Source organism: Acomys minous (genome assembly GCF_964271855.1).
Source record: "Acomys minous genome assembly, chromosome: 11".
In the NCBI taxonomy this organism is placed as follows: domain Eukaryota; kingdom Metazoa; phylum Chordata; class Mammalia; order Rodentia; family Muridae; genus Acomys; species Acomys minous.
In genome coordinates this window covers 35860362-35886240 of record NC_140492.1, presented here as the reverse complement: position 1 = coordinate 35886240, position 25879 = coordinate 35860362, and the positions used below count along the sequence as shown (strand labels likewise).

Here is a 25879-nt window from a genome sequence, read left to right as displayed (position 1 = left end):
ACATCGGCAGGCGTGCCCTGGGAACATGTTGGCCATGCAGGCCAGGGAAAAAGGTAGACTAATTATAGATCCTCACCTATCTGTCCTCTATTCCAAATCTGATCTCATCTTCCCACGAGCTCTGTAGCAGACCACATGCTGTGGCCTCAGTCTTCTTTTTACTCCCATTTCCAGAAGATCACATAGATCTTTTCCTACATATTTTCACACCACTCATTCTATTATCCCAGTCCCCAATTCCAGTAGGTATTCTCAAGGAACCCACTAGGAAAGCCTGCCAGAGAAGCAAATAAGCCAGCAAATCAGGTAGATGCACATCAGCTCTTCATACTCCATCCTTTTCTTCAGATATAATCTATTGGTATCATGTCATGTTCTGTAACAAACTTTCTGTGGTGGCCTGTCCCCATTCCCCCAGGAACACCCAGATTCTTGTGGAACACCCAGATTTCTTACCCTCCTGTGGACCCATTCAGCCTTTGTACTTTTCTAGCCCATATCCATTCTCAAGTGCCATCTCCCCAAAGCTACAAATACATTTTCTTTAGAATCTCCAGTGGCGACACCTATCAGGACCATGCAAGAATTTCCTACCAGGCAACACACAGCCATCACACTCTCCTAAGAACCAGAGAGGGCAACAGAGACCAAGGAAAAGAGCACCTACTCAACAAAGACAAGACCAGATATCAGCACCTAGGCTTGTAATCTTGTCAAATCCAGAAGCCCAGATTCCATTGTAAAAATACAATCAATAATAACTAGGAAAACATGTCTGCACTAGAGACCAGCAACCCTCCCATTCCAGGCATCATAGCTGAAGCACTAGAAAAGACCCTTAAATGGCCTTTATGAATATTATATAGTTCCATAAAGAAGAAATGAATAAATTCTCAAGTGAAAACATCAACAGTGGAAGAAAATAAGTGAAAACAGTTCAACTGTGGAGAATGTTCTGACCATTGGCTAGATCTGGGTAGAGGTTTAAAGTTTACCGCCTGTATTGTCCTTGGCTGGTGCCTTAGTTTGAGCGGGACCCCTGGGCCCAAATCTGCCTATCATAATGTTCTACTTGTAGGGATATGACTTTCTCACGTACTCTGGTGCCTCACATTTGACCATGTCCCCTGGAGGGGGACACCTGGTGGCACTCAGAGGAAGGACAGCAGGTTACCAAGAAGAGACTTGATACCCTATGAACATATACAGGGGGAGGTAATCCCCCTCAGGAACAGTCATAGGGGAGGGGAATAAGGGGAAAATGGGAGGGAGGGAAGAATGGGAGGATACAAGGGATGGGATAACCATTGAGATGTAACAAGAATAAATTAATAAAAAAAATCTACTTACAAAAATTTTTTTTTAAAAAGTTGTAGTCTGGATTAAGAAAAAAAATAATTTTAAAAGTAAAATAAAATAAAATAGCAAGTTCTACCCCACCACTGCTCCATAGAGTGATGCATTATATAAAATATTGGGTATTTCAAAAACCCAAAAGAATACTAAATACTTTACCACAAAAAATTTGTATTGTATGTAAATTTGTGTATGTGTTAAATAAAAATACAATAGCATAGAAAAAAAAACAGTTCAAGACCTGAAAATAGAACAATAATCAATAAAGAAAACCCAAATTAGATTGAACTAGAAACGATCATAATGAGTGAGTTAACCCAGAAGCAGAAAGAGTCAAATGGTATATATTCACTTATATCTGGACACTAGCCCAAAGGGCATGTTCCATGAAAGTCTTCACTTACCAGGAAAGTGGGACAGAGGGGAGGGCATCCTATTAGGACTCTAGGAGAGAAGCATTGAAGAATGGGGAAATAGAAGGAACCAGAGAATTCTAGAAACCTACAAGAAGAACATTATAACGGGTGGATCTGGGCCCAGGGGTCCTGCTCAAACTATGGCACCAGCCAAGCACAGTATGTGCAGTAAACTTTGTACCCCTAGCCAATGGACAGGACATTCTTCACAGTTGAGTGGAGAGTGGGGACTGACTTTCACACGAACTCTGGTGCCCCATATTTGACCATGTCCCCTGCATGAGGAGGCCTGGTGGCACTCAGAGGAAGGAAGGCAGGCTATCAAGAAGAGACTTGATACCCTATGAGCATATACAGGGGGAGGAGGTCCCCCTCAGTCACAGTTATAGGGGAGGGGAGTAGAGGGAAATTGAGATGGAGGGAGGAATGGGAGGATACAAAGGATGGGCTAACAATTGAGATGTAATATGAATAAATGAATAAAAAATATAAAAAACCAAATTGAAAAAATCTGGAAAAGAACAATGTAAAGATTTAAACAAGGCTATCAGAGACAAGCATCATCAACAGAACACAAAAAATGGAAGAAAGAAACTCAAACATTGATGGCAAAATAGAAGAAATGAATTCTTTGGTTAAAGAAAATGTTAACTCTAAAAAATACCCAGCATAAAACATTCAGGAAATGTAGGACAATAGAAAAAGACCAAACCCAAGAATTATAGAAATAGAGGAAGAAGAAAAGTAGGTCAAAGGCCCAAAATATTTTCAAGAAAATTTCCCTAACATAAAGGGGAAGATGCCTATCAAGGTAGAAGGAATGTTAAAAAAGAAAGAAAGAAAGAAAGAAAGAAAGAAAGAAAGACAAGACAAGACAAGACAAGAAAAACACACCAAATAGACTGGACCACAAAAGAAATTCCCCTTGGCATTTAATATTCAAAACACTAACATAGAACAAAGATAGAATATTAAAAGATGCAATGGGAAAAGATCAGTAACATATAAAAACAGACCTCTTGACTTCTCAGTGGAGATTCTAAAAGACAAAAGGACCTGGACAGATATCAGCCTAGACTACTGTACTCAGCCAAACCTCCAATCACAATCAATGGAGAAAAAAAATCCATAATAAAATCAAATTTAAGCACCATCTATCTAAAAGTCTAGCCCTATAGAAGGAGCTAGAAGGGAAATCCAACCTAAGGAGGTTCTCACACCCAAGAATACACAAGAAATAAATAATTTCAGACCAGCAAATCAAAAGAGGAGGCACACATAGACACACACACACACCACAACCAACACAACCACCACTGCCACCACCACCACCAAAACAACAATAAAATAAGAACCAACAAACATTGTTCAATAATATCTCTCAACATCAATGGTCTCAATTTCCCAGTAAAAAGATACTGACTAACAGAATGGATGCAAAAATAGAATCCATCTTTCTGCTGTCTCCAAGTAACACACTTTAACATCAAAGATAGACATTACTTGTAAGTAAAAGAATGGAAAAAGATATTCCAAGCAAATGGGTCTAAGAAACACGACACTGTAGATATTTTAGTATTCAACAAAATAGGCTTCAAACCAAAACTAATCAGAAAAGACAGAGAAAGGTAGTACATACTCAAAGGAAAAAACTACCAAGAGGGCATGGCAACTCTTAACGTATATGTGCCAAACATAAGGGTACCCAAGTTTGTAAAAGAAACACTAGTACAGCTTAAATCACGTATTGACTCCCACCACAATGTTAGTGTGTAACTTAAACATCCTAATTCCCCCAAAAGACAGACCATCCAGACAAAAACTAAACAGAAAAATGCTAGAGCTAACTGATGTTATACACCAAAGGGACCTAAAACATATTTACAGGACATTTCACCCAAACACAAAAGAAGGTATCTTCTCAGTAATACATGAAACCTTCTCTAAAATTGACTACTCAAACAAAGAGAGTCTCAATAGATAAAAAAATTGAAATGATTTCCTGCATCATATCAGAACACTTTTAATTAAAGTTGCATTTCAACAACAATAGAAACAACTCTTGGATATTGAAGAACTCACTATTGAATGAAAATTGGGTCAAGACAGAAATGAAATATTTTCTAGCACTGAATGAAAACAAATACATAGATTTGTATTTGAATATGTGCATGCATGTGCATGCATGCAAGTGCTTTCGTGTGTGCCAGTGGTCAAGGCTGAGCGTCTATCTCTTTCCACCTTATTTTTGAGACAAGAGACCTCAGAATACAAGAGCTCATCCTTGCATCACAAGCACTTAGCCCATGAGCCATCTCCTCAGCCCCCCACAGCTTTGTGTAGAAAGCATTTTGGGAATAAAGAATTCTTGAGTTTTGTAAAAACAAAACAAAACACAACAAAAAACAACAAAACACAACCAAATACATAAAATGCCTAAACTTATGTGACTCAATGAAAGTAGTTCTAAGAGGCAAGTTCATAGCACTAAGCACAATCATAAAATGTTTGAGAGATCTTATACTAGTAAGTTAACACTACATACAATATATCTACAATATTAAAAGAGAAATCACACGCAAAAAAAGTAGACAGAAAAACTAATCAAACTTAGGGCAAAATCAATAAAATAGAAGAAAACAATGCAGAATGTCAACAAAAACAAATAGGTGATTCTTTTGGAAACTCAATAGTATTGTGAAACCCTTATCCAAATTAATTTAAAGGCTGAAAGAGAATATCCAAATTAATAAAATTAGAAATAAAAAGGGGAAATGACACCAAACAAGGAAATCCAGAGAGTCATAATGACATACTTTAAAAACCCGTACTTTGTAAACTAGAAAATTTAAAAGAAATGGGAAATTTACTTGATACATATCACTTAAAAGTTAAATTAAGACCAGATAAGCAATATAAACAGAACTGTTACCCCTATTAAAAAATAAAGTAATAAAAAGTCTCTCAAGCAAAACACACACACACACACACACACACACACACACACACACACACACACACAAAGAAATAGATGGTTTTAGCACAGAATTCTTTCAAAGAAGAGTTAATGAAAATATTCCTCAAATTCTTCCACAAAATAGAAAGAACATTACTCAATTTGTTTTATGAGGCCACAGTTACCTTGATACTCAAACTACATAAAGACTCAACAAAGAAAGAGAATTACAGATCAATTTTTCTTATTAGTATAGACCCAGAGTTCCCAGTAAAATACTTACAAATATAATAGAAAACATGTTAAAAAGATTATCTTTGATGATCAAATAGGCTTCATCCCAGAAATCCAAGGGGTGGTTATTCATATGTAAACCAATAAATGTAATCAATCATACAAACTAACTGAAAAAATTCTCACAAAAACATCACATTATATGCAGAAATGGCCTTTGAAAAAAATCCAACACCACTTCATAATAAAAGTTCTGGAGTGATTAAGGATACAAGGAACATATCTAAAAACATACTAAGGCAAATTACATTAAGGCCATAGCCAACATCAACTTAAATGGAGAGAAACAGAAAACAATTCATTAAAGTCAGGGATAAGACAAGACTGTCCATTCTCTCCAAATTTATTCAATATAGTACTTGAAGTCTTAGCTAGAGCAATAAGATAAATGAAGGAGATCAAGGGTATACAAATTGGAAAGAAAGAAATCAAAGTATCTTTATTTATAGATGACATAGTAGTATTCATAAGTGACCCTAAATTTTTCACCTGGGAATTCCTCCAGCTGATAAACACTTTTAGCAAAGTAGCTGGATGCACAATTAATTCACAAAATCTGAAGCTCTCTTACATCTTAATGACAGACTGAGAAAGAAGTTAGGGAAACAGCACCATTCACAATAGCATCAAAGGATATTAAATGTCTTGGGGTATCTGTAGCCAAGCCAATTGAAAAGATTTGTATGATTAAAAACTTCAAGTCTTTGAAGAAAGACATTGAAGAAGATATCAGAAGATGAAAATATCTCCCATACTCATGGACTATAGAATTGATACAGTACCCAGCACTCGGGAAGCAGAGGTGGGTGGATCGCGTAGGTTCGAGGCCAGCCTGGTCTACAAAGTGGGTCCAGGACAGCCAAAGCTACACAGAGAAACTCTGTTTCAAAAAACCAAAAACAAACAAACAAAAAAGAATTGATACAGTAAAAATTGTCATCTGACACAAAGCAACAGAATCGATGCAGTCCCCATGAAAATTTCAACATAGTTCTTCATACCTCTTGAAAGGACAATTTTAAGCTTCATATGGAGGAAGAGAAAAACCAGGATAGCTAAAACAATCAAAAGGAGAAATGGGAGGATAAAAGTGATGGGATAACAATTGAGTTGTAATCTGAAAAAATTATTTAAAAAAGAATAATTAAGGAAATATAGGAAACATCACTATTCTGAATTTCAAGTTTTACTATAGAACTATAGTAATAAAAAAGCAGATTGTTGAAACAAAAAACAGACACATCAATGCAATTGAACTGAAGACCCACTTGGCACAAAACTCAAGCCTAAATGGATCAAAGACCACAATATAAAACCAGCTCACTGAACCCGAGAGAAGAGAAAGTGGGGCATGACCTTAAACTCATTGACACAGGAACAAACTTTCTGAATAGAACACTGTTTGTACAGTCACTAAGATCAACAATTAAACTAGGACCTCAGGAAACTGAAAAGCTTCTGCACAAGAAAGAATGCCATCATGCGCACAAAGTGGCAGGCTACAGAATGGGAAAATATTTTCGTCCCCTTCGCTTTCAATGGAGGACTAATATTCAAAATACATAAGGAATTCAAAATGTTAGATAGCAAGAAATTAAACAATTCTATTAAAAATGGGGTACAGATCTAAACAGAAGCTTCAATAAAGGAAACTCAAAGGGCTAAAAACAAAAACAAAAACAAAAACAAACAAAAAAAAACCTTACAAATGTCCAATATCCCTAGCCATCAGAAAAATGCAAATCAAAACTAGTCTGATATTTCATTTTACACTGTCAGAATAGCTAAGATCATCAAAACAAGACATATTGGCAAGAGTATAGATTAAGGGAAACACATTGCTGGTAGGAGTGGAAACTTATACAGATACTATAGTAATCAGTGTGGCTGTTCCTCAGGAAGATGGGAATTGAACTACTTCAAGGTTCAGCTATACCAACCTTAGACATAAGGATGATTTCTCCTATCTCAGAAGCTCAACTATATTCATTTCTGCTCTATTTAATAATAGCCAAAAATGGAAAGAACCTAGAGATCGCTCAACAGAACAATGGTTAAAGGAAATGTGATATATGTACACAGTGGAGTATTAGCTGGTAAAAAACCAAATCATGAAATTCATAGGTAAATGGATAGAACTAGAAAAAAAAATCAACCTGTGTGAGGCAACACAGACCCAGAAAGACAAACACAATAAATATCTATGAATGGAAGCCTGAGGGAACGAGGGCTGGGATAGGAGGATCAAATAAAGGTAAAGGAAGTCAAGGGAGGGAATATAGAAAGGGACTGTGATATTTAAGGGCCATTGGAGGCATAGAATAAAAACCTAATACAGTAGATGGTACATAAAGTATATACATATATTAATGAGAACTAAATTAACTTGCTAAATAATGGGGAAGACAAGCCCCAACTGGCCATTTTTTTAAAAAGATTAATTAATTAATTAATTAATTTATTTATTTATTCATTCATTCATTTTGTATCCCAAACACAGCCCTCTCTTCTCCTCTCAGTGCCACCCTATACCCCGTATAAACCCATGTTGGCATATCCAGTCACATCTGGACTATGATTATCCTCTTCAAATTCTTGTCACTAGATGTAGCTTCCAGCACTAGAAGCATCATCTGATTATATCTAATTGAGTTGTTGGCCAAATAGGGCCCATGATAATAAAACACAGCCTTGGCAGTAGCCAAGACTGTGGGTTACTCTCCACAAACTGACAACTAGGCCCCATTGCTGAAGACAACACAACTCATTGAACATGGAAAAGATGTGCTTGCACCCCTACATGAGAGCCTCTTTGGTACAGGAAGGTATTCTGAGTGTCACGTGAGGAGAAACAAAACACCAACCTCCCACAATGCCTTGATCTACAATGGTGTTCTCATTGCAAGTATGCTCATACAATGGTCGCATAAAGTTGTGGGAGTAACTCATTTCTAACTTAACTTAAGGCACATTCTACAAGATGGAACCAACACTGTGCGGTGTGTCGGTAACCAAAAATCTGAGACTAGATAGCTTAGGGACAAAGCATAAAACTAAATACTAGTGTTCTAGCAAAACCACAAACCAAAACAAAGAAAAAACAAAACCAAACAAAAAAAAAGCCAACAACAAAAACAAAGTAGCAATAAAATGGCTCCTAATGACATTCCTTTGTACTCATAGACCAGTGTCTTCCTCATCTCTCATCACACTGTTCAATACCTAATAAATGTTAAGAGTCTTATTCTTATTCACTTGCCTTGTCATCATGTCTGGCCTTTTCTAGATGGTATTTTGTGCATAATTACAATAAGACATCAGTTAAAAAAAAAACCACTTGTATGTGCCAATGTAAGCTTTTTTTAAAACATGCCAAGCTTTGTGTGAAATATGGTGTTTGAATCACACAAATTGTGGGAATCCTTACAACAAATCTCCAATATAATTTTATTACTCTCACACCTCATCTCTGTTTACTGAGAAAATATAGGAATGGATCATTTGTGACACAGCCAGGGTTATATGACTAGTCAGTTGCAAAGTTTGACTTCAAAACACAGATTCTCATTCAGAGATTATGCACTCTCCTCTGTTTTTCCACTCACGTATAAAGACGATTGCTGCTGATTTGGATAAGTTCAATCATTCTTACAGGTAGTTAGTTCAAGGAGATCTGGGGCAGGTAGTTTGAAGTCACTAATGAACTCTGCAAGTAAGCCTTTATTCATATAAGCCATGGATTTGGATTTAGACTAGAAAAATAAAATCCCTTCTTTGGCTTACTTGTGATCCATAACTGCTTAGTTGGGGAGATCCCTGGGACGGCATGAGCTAGAGTGTGCAGTTAACCACATACTAGCCCTGGAAGTGACGCGATCTAAGAAATGTCAGAGAAGAGCCATCTCCACTAGCACACTGCTTTAATGAATCCTCCTTAGGCTGATGGAAGATACAAGTGTAAAAGACATACACACAACTTGGCCTCATGCCACAAAAGGCAAGAACTCTTCCTTTCATGCCAAAGTCGACTCTTGGGTCTCATCACTGTTCGTAAGTGTTGCTTTCAGTTGGCCAAAGTAATGTGACCTTTCCAGCAAAGTTCCTGTATATTCCTTAATAAGGTCCACTGAGCATTGCATACAAATTGCAGGCACAAACTTACAATTGCAAAACTTTTCAACTCCCAGTACATAAGCATCAAACTTCTAATGAAGTCTCAAGTGGAGAGCAGGGTTCCTAATTATATTTTCAATAGAGATTGTTAATTTACTGTGCATGTCCCCAATTAAGAGTTGAATGAGGCTGCTCAGCAATATACTGTCTTCAGTGATTCTCGGTTGATGAATCCTTATAAAACTCTCGAAAAGGGAAAGATTTTTTTTTTGGTCATGAGTATCCTAGGAAATAAATGAAGACACCCTTCCCTTCATTTCATAATGAAAGAAAAGCCTTCCAGTCTTCCCAATCAGACTTATTGAAGTTACTTCAGATTTATAATTTTTGAGAAATTGGTATATTAGGATAAAATTAGAATAGTTCAGTAATAAACTGGAATAATGAATATATTTGAACAAATGAGAATTCTTAATATCATGAATGAGAGCTTCACTTTTTTCCATTCTAATGTAGTAGATAATTACATAGAGAAAAAGCCAATTGAGTCAGTTCTATAACACCTCTTACCCTCTGCAACACCACACACACACACACACACACACACACACACACACACACCCCAAGATATACTGCAGTGCTCTTCCTGTGCTTTATATTTATTCCTCAACCCCTACCTGCATCATTTAATAATTAAATATTTTATTTCAATTCTTATATCTTCCTCCCTCCCACCCCTGAGCTTTTCAGATCACTGTTTCTTTTCTCCTATCACCTTATCTCCATGTTTGAAAGTGGAGGCCCTACCTGTATAGGTGGTTTCCTTCAAAAGTTATTTCTAGTCCTTGGCCATGGGGAATAGTAAGCAATGAACTTGGGAGTATACATGTATTTTAAACTATTAATTACATTTCATTTGAATGTATACTTAGTAGTGGTATTTAGGGCCTAGTTTTCTTTCTTTTAAAGAAAGGGCATGCTATTCTTATTTAATTAAAAGTGTTGATTTTATGTTTATAAACATTTGTGCATGTGTTAGGAGCCGCAATCGCCATTACAAGATGGCGCCGGTTTCCTGCTTCCTGGTTCTTCACGGCTGTCTGGCCTTGAGTGCGCCTGCGTGTGGCGCGAAACCATTCGCTAATGCACTTGCGCAAAGCGTGTTTTACTACATGCTAATTAGGCACTTTGAGTGAGCCAATGAGGACTCGGCACACCTCCCGAAACAGCATATAAGCAGCGGGTTTTGGGGGACTCGGGGTCCTTCGCATCTGCCATCAAAAAGAGCTGATCAATAAATGCTGTCAGAAGAATCTTGAGTGTGGCATGCTCCTTATCGGCGAGGCTGCGCGCCGCAAGTGGTGCCGAAACCCGGGAACGAAGCCGAACGTCTCGGGATTTCGTTCTGCCCTGAAGGACCCTGCTGGCTAGCAGAAGAAGATTCAGAGCTGACGGTGAAAGAAGTCTAGACGTTTCTCTGCAAGGTATGGTGATTCCTGCTTGGTCTATCTGGCTCGCTCCTGCACTTCTCTTCGGGGCGGTTTTCATTTTCGCTTGCTGCCTGTGTCTGAATTGTCATATGGGTAATCAGCAGGTGAAGCCGATTCTCTCTGCAACGCAGGTGTTGCTCCAAGAGCGCGGCTTAAAGATTCCTGAGCGAGTACTACGTAACTTCCTCAAGGAGGTGGCCAGAATCGCTCCATGGTTCACCTCCACAGGGTCCCTGACTAAGGGATCTTGGAGCAAGCTTGGAGTGGACTTAGCTAAAGAAAAGGAGGAGGGGAAGCTAAGCGCAGGGACCTGGCCCATTTATAAAATGCTTCGAGCTTGTATTGAAGATGATAGGTGTCAGGAGAAGGTGAAGGAAGGGCAAAGAGCTCTAGTAGACCATCAGGATAGCCTATCAGAAGCAGAGAAAGAAAAGAGCGCTAGCAATAAAAAACAGAGGAAAAAGGGGAAAAATGAAAGTGATACAAAGGAAGGTGGTGATCGAGTGAAAATTACACCACCAAAGAAAAAATTGTATCCTATGTTAGATGAGTTTAAAAATTTAAAAGTTAGGGATTCTTCCTTGGAGGAGACGTCTTCCGAGGAGGAACAAGAAGATGCCAAAGAGGATGAGACCTCATCCTTAACTTTGACATGCTTACATGTCAGGGACAATGGGTAAAGGGACTGGGTTTTTCCTAGAGGCCATTGAGGAAGCTTTGCCTATACCATGGTTATCAGAGGAACCTGTATGGGTTCCCCAATGGCCATTAACCTCTGAAAAACTGGAAGCTGCAAAATCTAATCATTCTATAACGGCTATTACTGTTTCAGCAGCGGCAGCTGCCACTGCAGCCGTCGCTATGGTTAATCAAGTACAAGCTGCTGAGACTATTAATCAAGTGGTGGAAAAGACTGCCACTGCCTTAGTAACCCAAGAGAAATTCAATGCTCATGTCCTGTCTGGCATGCGTCTGGTTAACCAGAGAATGGATTTAATACAGGACTCATTATCAACATGTGTGTGTTACCCCTCTAAGCTATGACTTTGCTATGTCTTTTAATCAAAGTAAGATTATTTCAGACTATCTTGCAGGAAACTGGACGTTGGAAGCAGAAAGGCTATCCCGACAACTTGTCTTTCAGATTGCACAGTTGAATGGGACTCGAGTGGAAATCGTTACCTTTGTAGACTTTGCTTCTTGGCTGCAATCTGCATTCCCTTACTTTATGGAATGGGTCGGGGTGGGAATGTTTGGCTGTATGCTGTTGGGGGGATTGCTTTTAGTACTCTGGTTGCTCTGCAAATTTAAAAAACAACGTCACCGAGATAAAATGGTTATTGCTCAGGCCTTGATGGCCGTGGAGTCAGGAGCGTCCCCTCAAGCTTGGTTGAATATGCTGAAGCAGTGAGACACTACATTCATATGGTATTCCTGAGGGCTCGTGTTCCCTTTGCACCAGGATATCTGAATGACAGTCCTGTGTAACCCCCCAGGGCTCAGGTTCCCATTGCACGGGATTGTGGGTACACAGGGTCTCCCTCCATGTAACTTCCTCGATCACCTGAAGCCGTTGGGCCAACAGGCTGGATTGGTAACCTCATGGATGCTTGCTTCATGCAATTTAATAAGTAGGGGGAGATGTTAGGAGCCGCAATTGCCATTACAAGATGGCGCCGGTTTCCTGCTTCCTGGTTCTTCACGGCTGTCTGGCCTTGAGTGCGCCTGCGTGTGGCGCGAAACCATTCGCTAATGCGCCTGCGCAAAGCGTGTTTTACTACATGCTAATTAGGCACTTTGAGTGAGCCAATGAGGACTCGGCACACCTCCCGAAACAGCATATAAGCAGCGGGTTTTGGGGGACTCGGGGTCCTTCGCATCTGCCATCAAAAAGAGCTGATCAATAAATGCTGTCAGAAGAATCTTGAGTGTGGCGTGCTCCTTATCGGCGAGGCTGCACGCCGCATGCATGCATATATATTTGTGTAATATTTGCATGTCCAGTGCCCATAGACACCAGAATGGGATGATAGTTGACCTGGATTGGAGTTACAGATGGTTGTGAGTTACCATGCGGGGTGCTGGAATTGATCCCACCCTCTGGAAGATCAGCCAGAGCTCTTATCTACTGAGCTTTCTATCCCCAGGTTTAGGTCTACTTTTTGCCAGACATTACATATTGTATTTCATAATAACTATACTAATTTATACACTTGTTAGTAAAGTGTAGGGCTTTATCTTCCCTCAATATCATAAGAATATGTCATTGTTATCCTTTTGGATATTAGAAATATTTTTAAAATATAAATCTTACATTCATAGTGATTTGGCCATTTGTATTTGTCAAACTTGAAGTAAACATCTTTCCTATCTTGTTGCATTTAAATTTCTGAATAGAGATTAATATATATCATATATCACATCTTTATTAACTTAAAATATCTATCTTGATCTAAAATCATCTTAATCTCTAACCTAGTAAGCTTAATTGAAAGACTAAACTATCTGATCTTCAAACTCATTGGACACTTGAGAAGCAATAAAACTTAAATACCTGAGTGAACCCAGAGTGTAGGTTTGCAGCTTCCAAAATGAAAAAAAAAAATGACTGAGACAGTTTACCTTCTGAACAGTTATCCAACATTCTCTATAACATTGGAGCATCATCTTCAGCCTTCTGACCCAATATATCTGGCAGACATAATTGCAAGGCAGGAACTATTGAGGAATTGCTTACCCTGTCTTGGCAGAGTTTGGCTGTCGACTCTGCCTGCATCTAAACTTGTCCATTTTTAGGCAGAATTCTGTCTGTGGCAGAAACAAGGACATTTTGCCCAGAGGCTTGTTTGCCACATTTGGAGCCAACTCCATAAGAAGGTTCTTTGATGCTCATCATCTTTTTTCAGGCAGGCTGGGTGTTGCCAGAAGTTAACTTGACTTGTTGTCAAAGAATCTTTAGAATAATGAAAACATCTTTAAATGTCATATTCTGTAGGTCTCTGAGGTTTTTGAAGACCCTATTTAACTATTTTACCTCATATATCTATAGAATCATATATATCTATTAGACCTGGAGTATATATTCTTGTGATAAAATTAGACTAGCTTTTGACATTAGCATGATTTGCATCAATATACAAAATTCAATACCATTGAATTAAAAAATAACCTTATCTGGGTAGGGGTTTAAAGTTTACCACCTGTATTGTTCTTGGCTGGTGCCTTAGTTTGAGCGGGACCCCTGGGCCCAAATCTGCCTATCATAATGTTCTACTTGTAGGTTTCTAGGACCCTCTGGATCCTTCTACTTTGCTATTCTCCCATGCTTCTCTCATCTAGAGTCCCAATAGGATGTCCTCCCCTCTGTCCCAGTTTACCTAGATCTAGCCAATGGTCAGAACATTCTCCACAGTTGAGTGGAGAGTGGGATATGACTTTCTCACATACTCTGGTGCCTCACATTTGACCATGTCCCCTGGAGGGGGAGACCTGGTGGCACTCAGAGGAAGAACAGGTTACTAAGAAGAGACTTGATACCCTATGAGCATATACAGGGGGAGGTAATCCCCTTCAGGAACAGTCTTAGGGGAGGGGAATAAGAGGAAAATGGGAGGGAGGGAAGAATGGGAGGATACAAGGGATGGGATAACCATTGAGATGTAACAAGAATAAATTAATAAAAAATAACCTTATTTGTGAGTAACAATTAGGGCCTTGAGATGAGGAGTAGATTCAATAATCTACCTTTTGTTCTATCTTCCCTTTATATTTCTATATGCCCCTTTCTTTCTTTTTAGCTCCTATCTCCTTACTTGCAAAAGAAAGATAAAGGAAAAGAGATATGTCCCTCAGTCAAACTTAGTTTTTCTCTCTGTAAAAGACCAATAATACTTATGTCCAACTCTCAATGAAAATAAGCATCTGTAGACCAAGAGAGTAAACAGAACCTATCCAACCCCCTTAGAGGAAATGGGACATCATTCTCTTAAGATTTCTTCAGGGGGATTTAGGGCAAATAGTTCCTTTGAAGCCCCCCCCCCCAAATTGGGGAAAATGGTTAAGTAAGTGAGGGATAGCATTTGTGGTCCATTTTTCATAAGTTGTGAAATATAGGAATCCTGTGTGGGACAGCCTGAACTGCGGGACCTATTGGGATCAGAATCTTTCTACAACGCTGTCCTGGGAGCTGTCCTGTTTTGATGGGTAACAGCAACTGAGGTGCCTGGGGCTGGAACATGGAGGGTGCAGGATGTTGGCATCCAGCTTGCTGAGAGTAATGAATCCTGTCAGGTCTGATCCAGTGTCAGTGTCCAGTTCTTTTGTTCTGAAAATATAACTTCTCACAAGCATTATACAGTTCTAACACTGTGTGAGGGTATGAGGTATGCAGGATGTACAGAGCAATTAAGGCTTCTTCTCTGCTCATTGTATGAGAAGTAAGACATCTGTAAATCTTCCTTCATGCCATACTAAGAATGGCCTGTAATTTTAAGTCACAGAGAATCTGTGACCAATGTGAAACCGTGTCTATGCATAAACCTTCATATCTCAGCCAGTCTCAGAGGTATTTCCATGTAGTAGGATTAACAATATTAGTTACCTGCTTGTTCTGCAGTTTGAATTTTTTACATCCTGATTGAAGCCCCCTCCTTCATACCCTCCTGATGCCATCCCCTCCTTTGCCCCCTTTACCTCCCTCCCCTAGTCTTTAGAAAGGGGAACCCTCCTACTCTAATGTTTGACCTCAGCTTATCCAGTGTTTTCTGACCTACCTGTAACCTCTTCCAGTGTGGCCTTGCAAGACCACCCCACCAGGGCATAAGTGAACAACATTAGGAAGCCTGAATCCATGTCAGAGTAGTTCCTACTCCACATATTGTGGGACCCACACTGAGGCTGTGCTGTCTATCTACTACATTTGAGCAGGAGGTCTAGATCCATGTCCCACATAGACCTTGGTTGTCTTATCAGTCTCTGTATTGTAATGTGGTTAACCTGAATTAAGTGGCTAACATCTGCTTATGAGAGAATATGCCATGTGTGTCTGTCTGGTCTGAGTTACCTCACTCAGGATGATTGTCTCTAATGCCCTCCATTTCCCTGCAAATTTCAAATTTTCCTTGTCTTTAATAGCTGAGTAGTATTCCATTATGTAAATGCATCACAGTTTCTTTATCTATTTTCAACATTTAGGTTGTTTTCAGGTTCTGGCTATTACAAATAAAGCTGCTATGAACATGATTGAGCATATGTCCTTGTGTGGTGGAGCATCTTCTGGATATATTTCAAGGAATGGAATAGCTGAGTCTTGAGGTAGCCCTATTCCCATTTTTTCTGAGAAAGTACCAGATTGATTTCCAAAGTGGTTGTACAAGTTTGCACTCCCACCAGCAATGAAGAAGTGTTCCTCTTTCTCCACATCCTTTCCAGCATGTGCTGTCACCTGCATTTTTTATCTTAGCCATTGTGATGAGTGTAAGATGGAATCTCAGAGTTGTTTTGATTTGCATTTCTCTGATGACTAATGATGTTGAGCATTTCTTTAAGTGTTTCTCTGCTATTCAATATTCCTCTGTTGAGAATTCTCTGTTTAGTTCTGAGCCCCATTTCTCAATTGGGTTATTTGGTTTTGTGGTGCTTAATTTCTTGAGTTCTTTATATACTTTGGATATTAGCCCTTTGTCAGAAGTAGGGTTGATGAAGATCTTTTTCTAGTCTGTAGGATGTTGATTTGTTCTGTTGACTGTTTTCTTTGCCTTACAGAAGCTTTTCAGTTTCATGAGGTCCCACTTATTAATTGTGGACCTTAAGGCTTGAGCTGTTGGTGTTCTGTTCATAAAGCTGTCTCCTGTGCCAATGAGTTCAAGGCTCTTCCCCACAGTTTCTTCTAACATATTTAGGGTGTTTTTAAGTTGAGGTCTTTAATCCATTTGGGCTTTAGTTTTGTGCACAGTGATAAATATGAGTTTATTTGCATTTTTCTACATGTAGCCATCCAGTTCGACCAGCACCATTTGTTGAACATGGTATATTTTCTCCACTGAATGGATTTGGCTTCTTTTTCAAAAATTAAATGCCCATAGATTGTGGTATTATTTCTGGGTCTTCTATTTGATTCCACTGGTCAATCTGCCTATTACCATGCCAGTATCATGCTGTTTTTATTACTGTTGCTCTATAGTACTGCTTGAGTTCTGGGATGGAGATTTCTCCAGAAGATCTTTTATTGTACAGGATTGTTTCAGGTATTCTAGTTTTTTTTGTTTTTCTATATGAAGTTGAGAATTGATCTTTCAAGGTTTGTAAAGAATTGTGTTGGAATTTTGATGGGAATTGCATTGAATTATAGATTGCCTTTGGTAAGATGGACATTTTTACTATGTTGATTCACCTGATCTAGGAACATGGGAGGTCTTTCCATCTTCTGATATCTTCTTCTATTTCTTTCTTTAGAGACTTGAAGTTTTTTTCTCATATAAGTCTTTTACTTGTTTGGTTAGAGTTTCACGAAGATACTTTATACACTTTGTGGCTATCTTGAAGGGATAGTTTCCTTAATTTCTTTCTCAGCTCATTTGATATTTGTATAGAGCAGGGCTACTGATTTTTTTGAGTTGACTTTGTATCTAGCCACTTTATTGAAGGTGTTTACCAGCTGCAGAAGTTCCTTGGTGGAATTTTTAGGGTGACCTATATATACTATCATGTCATCCCCAAATAGTGATAGTTTGACTTCTTCCTTTCCTATTTTTATCCCCTTGATCTTCATTAGTTGTCTTATTGCTCTAGATAGTACTTCAAGTACTATGTTGAAGATATGGAAAGAGTGGACAGCCTTGTCTTGTCCCTGATTTCAGTGGAATAGATTTAAGTTTCTCCCCATTTAGTTTGATGTTGGCTATAGGCTTGCTGTATATTGCTTTTATTATATTGATGTATGTGTCTTGTATTCCCACTCTTTCCTAGACTTTAAACATGAATGGCTGTTGGATTTTGTAGAATGCTTTTTCATCATCTAAGGAGATGATAATGTGATTTTTTTCCTTCAGTTTACTTATATGATGGATTACATTGATGAATTTCCATATATTGAACAACCCCTGTATACCTTATATAAAGCCTACTTGGTCATGGTGAATAATATTTTTGATGTGTTCTTGGATTCGGCTTGCGAGTATTTTTTTTTTTTTGAGTATTTTTGGATCAATGTTTATAAGAGAAATTGATCTGAAATTCTCTTTGTAGGATCTTTCTGTGGTTTAGGTACCAAAAGTGACAGTGACCTCATTGAATGAGTTTGGTAATGTTCATTCTGTTTCTATTTTGTGGAAGAGTTTAAAGAGAATTGGTATGAGCTCATCTTTGAAGATATTGTAGAATTCTGTGCTGAATCCATCAGGCCCTGGCCCCTTTTTGGTTGGGAGATTTTTGATGACTTCCTCAATTTCCTTAGGAGATATAGGACTATTTAATTTGTTTACCTGATCTTGGTTCAATTTTGGTAGTTGGTATCTATCAAAGAAATTGTCCATTTCATTTAGGTTTTCAAATTTTGTGGCATATAGGCTTTCGAAATAGGACCTAATGATTTCTTGGATTTCCTTACTGTCTGTTGTTATATCTCCTTTTTCATTTCTGATTTTGTTGATTTGATTACTCTCCCTTTGTGTTTTAGTTATTTTTGCTAAGGGTTTGTCTATCTTCTTGATTTTCTCAAAAAACCTAGCTACTGGTTTTGTTGATTCTTTGAATTGTTTTCTCTGTTTCTATTTTATTAATTTCAGCTCTGAGTTTGATGATTTCCAGCCATCTACTCCTCTTAAGTGAGTCTCCTTTTTGTTCTAGAGCTTTCAGGTGCATTGTTAAGTTGGTAATATGGGGTCTCTCCAATTTCTTAATAAAGGCACTTGGTGCTATGACTTTTCCTCTTAGAACTGCTTTTATTGTGTCCCATAAGTTTGGGTATATTACGCCTCTGGATTCATTGAATTCTAGAAAGATTTTTATTTCTTTTTTTGTCATTCCTTACCCATATATCATTGAGTAGGCAGCTGTTCAGTTTCCATGAGTTTTTAGGTGTTCTGTTGTTTTTGTTGTTATTGAGATCAATCTATAATCTGTGGTGGTCTGATAGGATGCAAGGAATTATTTCTATCTTTTTGTATCTGTTGAGGTTTGCTTTGTGGCCAATTATATGGTCAATTTTGGAGAAGGTTCCATGAGGTGCTGAGAAAAAGGTGAATTCTTTTGCATTTGGATGAAAAGTTCTCTATATATGTTAGGTCATTTGGTTGATGATGTCTATTATTTTCATTGTTTCTCCATTTAGTGTCTGCTGTGAAGATCTATCTGTCGGTGAGAGTGGGGTGGTGAAGTCTCCAACTATTAAAGTCTGGGGTTCAATATGATTTAAGCTTTAATAATGTTTCTTTTGTGAATGTGGTTACTCCTGTATTTGGGACATAGATGCTCAGAATTCAGATATCATCTTGGTGTATTTTTCCTTTGATGAGTATGAAGTGTCCTTCCCCATCTCTTTTGATAGTTTTGATTGAAAGTCTACTTAATTAGCTCCTAGGATGGCTACTCAGCTTGTTTCTTTGGTCTGTTTGCTTGGACAACCTTTTTCCAGCCCTTTATTCTAAGGTAATGTTTATCTTTATTGCTGAGGTGTGTTTCTTGCATGCAGCAGATTGATGGGTCCTGTTTTTGCATCCATTCTCTTAGCCTGTGTCTCTTCATTGGGGAGTTGAAGCCACTGACGCTGAGTGATATTAATAACCATTATTTTGATGTTGGTAGTGGTAGAGAGAGAGTGTGTGTGTGTGTGTGTGTGTGTGTGTGTGTGTGTGTGTGTGTGAGAGAGAGAGAGAGAGAGAGAGAGAGAGAGAGAGAGAGAGAGAGAGAGCTTTCTTTCTTTTGTTTTTGTGGGTGTGGGGTTATTCATTTCCTCTGTTTCCCTGAGTGAAATTACCCTCCTTGGATTGAAGTTTTCCTTCTAGTATATTCTGTAGAGCTGGATTTGTGGTGAGATACTGTTTGAACTTCGTTTTTGTTAGGAAATATCTTGTTTTCTCTATGGTGATTGAGAGATTTGCTGTGTATATTAATCTTAGTTGGCATTTGTGGTTTCTTAATGTCTGCATGACTTCTGCCCAGGCCCTTCTGACTTCCGTAGTCTCTGTTGAGAAGTCAGGTGTAATTCTGATAGGTTTGCCTTTATATGTGACTTGGTCTTTTTCTCTTGCAGTTTTTAATAGTCTCTCTTTGTTCTGTACATTTAGTGTTTTGACTATTATGTGGCAGGAGGATTTTCTTTTCTGGTCCAATCTATTTGGAGTTCTGTAGGCTTCTTGTATATTTATGGACATTTCTTTCTTTAGGTTAGGGAAGTTTTCTTCCATGATTTTCTTGAAAATATTTTCTGGGCCTTTCAGTTGGGAGTCTTTTTTTTTTTCTTCTATCCCTGTGATTCCTAGGTTTGGTCTTTCACAGTGTCCCAAATTTCTTGGATATTCTGTGTCAAGAGCTTTAGACTTAGCATTTTCCTTTACTGCTGTATCCATGTCTTCAGCCATATGTTCTATCTCTGATATTCTTTGTTCTATCTCTTAAATTCTGTTGGTCATACTTGTGTCTGTAGATCCTGTCCTCTTCTCTTGGGTTTCCATTTCCTGGATTATCTCAGATTGTATTTATTCATAGCATGGGCCTTCTGTTTTAGGCCATGAGACTTTTTATTCATTTCTTTCTCCTGTTTGATAGTAGTTTCTTCAAGTGATTTGTGCATTTCTTTCTTTGTGTGTTCCAGTTTTGGTTTGAGGGATTTATTTTCCTCCTTTAAGAACTCTATTATTTTCATAATCTCAGATTTGAAGTCCTTCTCTTGTGCCTTGACTGTGATAGTATCTCCAGGGCTTACTGTGGTGGTGGTGGGACTGTTGATTTCTGGTGGTATCCAATGGACTTGGTGATTGTTACTTGCATTCTTATGCTGACCTCTTCCCATTGTGATGTCTCTGTGTGGGGTCTGTGGCTGTTGGGTCCTTGGGCACCCAGAGTTTTCTGGGTGGTCTGTGGACAGATCCACTTGTATTCTAGTCTGTGGTGTCTGTTCGGGCCTAGGACTCACAGACACTAGAGTTTTTGAGAGCAACGGCTTTCTCTGTGCCCAGGAAAATAAGACGCTGTCTGCCAGCCTGACGAGTGTGCGAGTACCCAGGAACTCCGGTAGTTGTTTGCTCATGGCCAGCTGGAGTTATGGATGAGTTTTCTAGGTGGTCTGTGGTCAGATCCACGAGTGTTCTAATCTGTGACATCTGCTCAGTGCTATGACCCACCGACCCTAGAGATTTTTGGGGAAGAGGCTGTTTCTGTGCCCTGGGAAATCCAAGACTGCCAGCTAGCCCCGGAGGACTCACGGCTGCCTAGGATCTTGGTGGCTGCTTGCCCGCCAGATGTGTGGCTCTAGCCTTTAGACCTGTGGGGACCCGGGTCTTTACCTTGACCACGTTCCACACTATTTGGAGCCCTCTCACCTGTGGGTTACTGGTGCTATTGTTGTATGGGTCTCAGATCAGTCCTTGGGTTGCTGAATTTTCACTGCTGGCCTGCTGCTCAAACAAGGTGTGTGTTAGGTAGGAGCCATCATCTTGGATCGATTTGAATATTAGCCGTTTTTACTAAGGCTTCTAACCTTCATGTAACAACAGTTTTATTTTGCGCATTATTTTAGTTAATAATATGCCTTATATACAGAAATGTCTTTTTAAAATATATTTTATTAATTTATTCATATTACATCTAAATTGTTATCCCATCCCTTGTATCCTCCCATTCCTCCCTCCCTCCCATTTTCCCCTTACTCTCCTCCCCTATGACTGTGACTGAGGGGGACCTTCTCCCCCTATATATGCTCATAGGGTATTGAGGCTCTTCTTGGTAGCCTGCTATCCTTCCTCTGAGTGCCACCAGGCCTCCCCATTCAGGGGACATGGTCAAATATGGGGCACCAGAGTTCGTGTGAAAGTCAGAGAAATGTCTGTTTGTATTCATTTATCATGTTTTAATCAGGTAGTTTCTTGTTTGTTTCTTTTTGGCATTTCTTATATATTCTAGATATCACCCCCTTTGAGATATATACATTGTAAATATTCTCTCACCTTTTACATACTGTCTCTGCATATGGTTGAGTATTTCTTCTCTATGTGGAAGCATTTTGGCTTTAGGTAATTGTCTTGGTTTCATTTGTTTTTTTTTTTTTTCCTGTCATTTTGAGATCTTGTCCACAAATTCCATGCTTATCCTCAAGTGTCCTGGAGCATGTTTAGTATACTTTATTCTACACATTTCATAGTTTCAGGTCTTAGACTTGTGTCTGTATTCTATTTCAGTAGACTTTTATAACCCCTAAAAGATGGGGATCCAGTGCTTCATATTCTAGAGGTAGATAGCCTATTTCCCATTGGTATTTATTGAAGAGACTCCGTTCTTCAATGCACATTTTTTTTGCACTGTGGTAAAAAATCTTTTGGCTGCTAATGTGTAGGCCTGCTTCTAGGATCTTTATTCTGTTCCTTTGGTCTCAGTGTCTAATTTTTATTTCAATACAGCATTATTTTGATCAATATATTCTTAAATGATATTTTTGAGTTAAGTTACATGTGTCTTTTTTTAAAAAAATTACTTGAAGCTTTTAGAGTTTTGTGTGGTTTTCTGTGTGGTTAGCGATTCCATACAAATTTTAGAGTTTTATAGCCTTTTTGAACATTGTCGTTGTAATTTTGATAATTGCTACATTGAATAGGTGGATCACTTTGAGTTACTTGAATATTTTGATAATATTTTTTCAACTCATAAATGTAGGGTGTTTCACCATTTGTATCTTACTAAAGATCTTACATCAGTGTTTATGAATTTATCTCTGAGATCATTCTTCTTGTAGGGTAAATTTATTAATAGACATTTATTTTATCTTTTCTAGATTTTGTAAATGGCATTAATGTCCTGATTTGTACTTTAGCTAATTCACTGTTAACATTTACCACACACTACTTTCTGTATATTGCTTTCACATATTGAATTTTGGATAGTTCTAATAGTATTTGCCTAAGTTTTTGTGGTTTTTCTATACATAAGGCCATGTTGTCTGGAAAAGTATGGCTACAGGACATCTTTTGCAATTTGTCTGCCTTTAGTTATTTGTTTTGGGGACCTTCAGGTTAAGACTTTCAGAATTTTGTTGAATAAAAGTGAAAATATTTATCTTTGATCGGCTCCTGAGAAAGAGTTCAGATTTTTCCCAGTCAATAAAATGATAGTGGTTCATTTATATTCACCCTAACTTTTGTAATTCTGACAGAACACATCAATTTTACTGTTAGTACACTATTGTTGAAGATATTCTATACTATTCCCTTTTTAAAGCTATTTGACAGTTTTTATTTTCTTTCGTTTAATGCAAGTGTTCAGCATTATGACTATTCTTATCTCTTTTTTATTAATTTATTTAGATTACATCTCAATTGTTATACCCTCACTTGTACCCTCCTGTTCCTTCCTCCTTCCCTCTTTTACCCTATTCCCTTCCCCTAGGTCTGTGACAGAAGGGGATCTCCTCCCCCACCATATGGTCACAGCCTATCAAGTCTCATCCTGGTAGCCTGTTTATCCTTTCTCTGAGTGCCACCAGGCCTCCCCACCAGGGGGAAGTAGCCAAATATGGGGCACCAGAGTTCATGTTAGAGTCAGTCCCCACTCTCTACACAACTGTGGAGAACATCTTGTCCATTGGCTAGATCTGACTTGGGGTTCAATGTTTACTACGAGTATTGTCCTTGCCTGGTGCAGTAGGTTGAGCAAAATCCCCTGCGTCCAGATCTGCCTGCCATGATGTTCTTCTTGTGGGTTTCTAGGACCCTCTGGATCTTTCTACTTCCCTATTATCTCTTATACATATGTTCTTTTTGTCATTAAAGAAAAACTCTGAAAAAGACATAAGGAAAGATTTCTCCATGTATGAAGCCTATCTCCTATCTGCATCTTTATACTATGGCCTCTTCTGTTCATGTATGTACATCCCAGATATCCATCCATTAGTAGATAATCAAGGCATGACTGACTCTCTATTTACATGCTCATAGTTCCTGCACTAAGTCCAACTACCTACAGACTGAGAATAAGCAAGTACTGATTCCCTGAGAATAATGTTAAAAATGTTAAAAAGAAAACTTTAGATCCTTACTCTTCATTTTTCAAGAGTAAAAAAGCTGTGATATTGTATGTAAATGCTTTATAGTATTTAAAAACATTGCAATTTTAATCATTGCACATTTTTCAATAAAATTTTTAGTTTTACCAACAGCTCTAATATACTTGTAAGTATTTTGTTTGACATTTATGACACAGCCAATCAGTAGGATGAAATGTTTGGCTTATTTTGGATTGAGTAACGACAAGATGTGATTTGCCCTTTTTGGAACATGGCAGCAGCCAGTGATTCAGAGTAATTAAAGACAAAACAAATACAAAGGCAAAATCTGGAAAAGAAGAAAGAAAGATGGCATGGTATGAATAAATGCTTTCACTTTTCCTAAAACAAGTGCAAACAAAAGTCAAGATGTAAAATCAGAAAGCACAAATATAAAATTGGTCGCATTTTCATATTATTCAAAAAACAATATTTTAAAGTAAGGCTTTGAAAACTTTGTACGTGTGTATCGCACTTTGATCTAATTCACTTCTTAGTACTCCCCTCCAGATCATATGTGATCCCTCTACATGTATTCCTTCCTCTTTTGAAGTTAATAACTCACCAGGTCTGATTAGCACTGCTTATATATACATGGATGTACTATCTCTGAAATATGGACAAGTTTCCACACATCCCAAGAAATGTGACTTTCTTCTTTCAGTCACCAGCTGCCAATAACTCCATATAAAAAGCCGGAGGCCCTAGATCCTCTCCCTGGTCCCTGTTAGCATTTTTACTGTTTTGGTTCTGTGTAGGACTTGTGCATGTGACCACATTCTTGTATGCTCATGTGTGCAAAGGCCATGCTTTCATATCCAGATGACAATAATCTTTCCTATCTACAAGCTTTTACATTTTTCTCTATATTATGCAATATCCCCTGAGACTTGAGTAAAGTCCATGTACATGACCCTTCTCTGGCTGAAGATGAGTAGTTACTTATTCTCAGTGTCTTGACTAGTACTAAAATATTTTAAGTTCATTCATAAATACTATATTTAAAGATTTTTCACTCCTCACTCTCCCCCTTTCCTGCCCACTCTTCCCACTCCCTCTTAGTTCACACACACACACACACACACACACACACACACACACACACACACTTCTCCAAAATTGATCATGTACTTGATCACAAAGCAAACCTCAACAGATATAAAAGGATTGAAATAATATCTTGCAGTTTATCACACTATCATGGATTAAAACTAGAACATAACAACAACAGAAACATCAGGAAGCCTACAAACTCACAGAAACAAACTCTCTACCTTATGGTTTCTAGGTAAGAGACAAAATAAAAAAAAAAAGAAATGAAAAACTTTCTATAATTCAATAAAAATGAAGACACAACATACCCAAACTTATGGGACACAATGAAAGCAGTGCTAAGAGGAAAGTTCATAATACTAAGTACTTTTATAAAGATATCAGAGAGATCCCATACTAGTAACTTAATAGCGCTTTTTAAAATGCTTCTCAGCCATTTAAGATTCCTCTGTTGAGCATTCTCTGTTTAGCTCTATACCCCATTTTTAAATTGGATTATTTTGTTTGTTGGTGTTTAATTTCTTGAATTCTTTACACATTTTGGATATTAGCCCTTTGTTGGATGTAGGATTGATGAAGATCCTGTCCCAATTTGTAGAAATTTGTTTCATTCTATTGACAGTGTCCTTTGCCTTACAGAAGCTTTTCAGTTTCAAGAGGTCCCATTTATTAATTATTGATTTTAGAGCCTGAGCTGTTGGTGTTCTGTTCAGGAAGTTGTCTCCTGTGCCAATGAGTGTAAGGATCTTTCCCACTTTTTATTTTAATAGATTTAATGTATCTCATTTTATGTTAATTTCTTTGATCCACTTAGATGAGTTTTGTGCAGGGCGATAATTATGATATACTTGCATTTTCTACATATAGACATTTAGTTTGAACAGCACCATTTATTGAAGATGCTTTCTTTTTTCCACTGTATGGTTTTGGCTCCTTTGTTAAAAATCAAGTG

At 38.1% G+C, this 25879-nt stretch overlaps 1 long non-coding RNA gene across 1 annotated transcript; it reads left to right on the top strand.

Annotated features, from left to right (window-relative positions):
- Nucleotides 1–10174: 10174 nt before the first annotated feature.
- LOC311608553 lies at nucleotides 10175–12547 on the top strand. The gene is made up of 2 exons (XR_014783006.1): nucleotides 10175–10619; nucleotides 11458–12547. It is a non-coding gene; the product is annotated as an uncharacterized lncRNA (long non-coding RNA).
- The last annotated feature ends 13332 nt before the right edge of the window (nucleotides 12548–25879 follow it).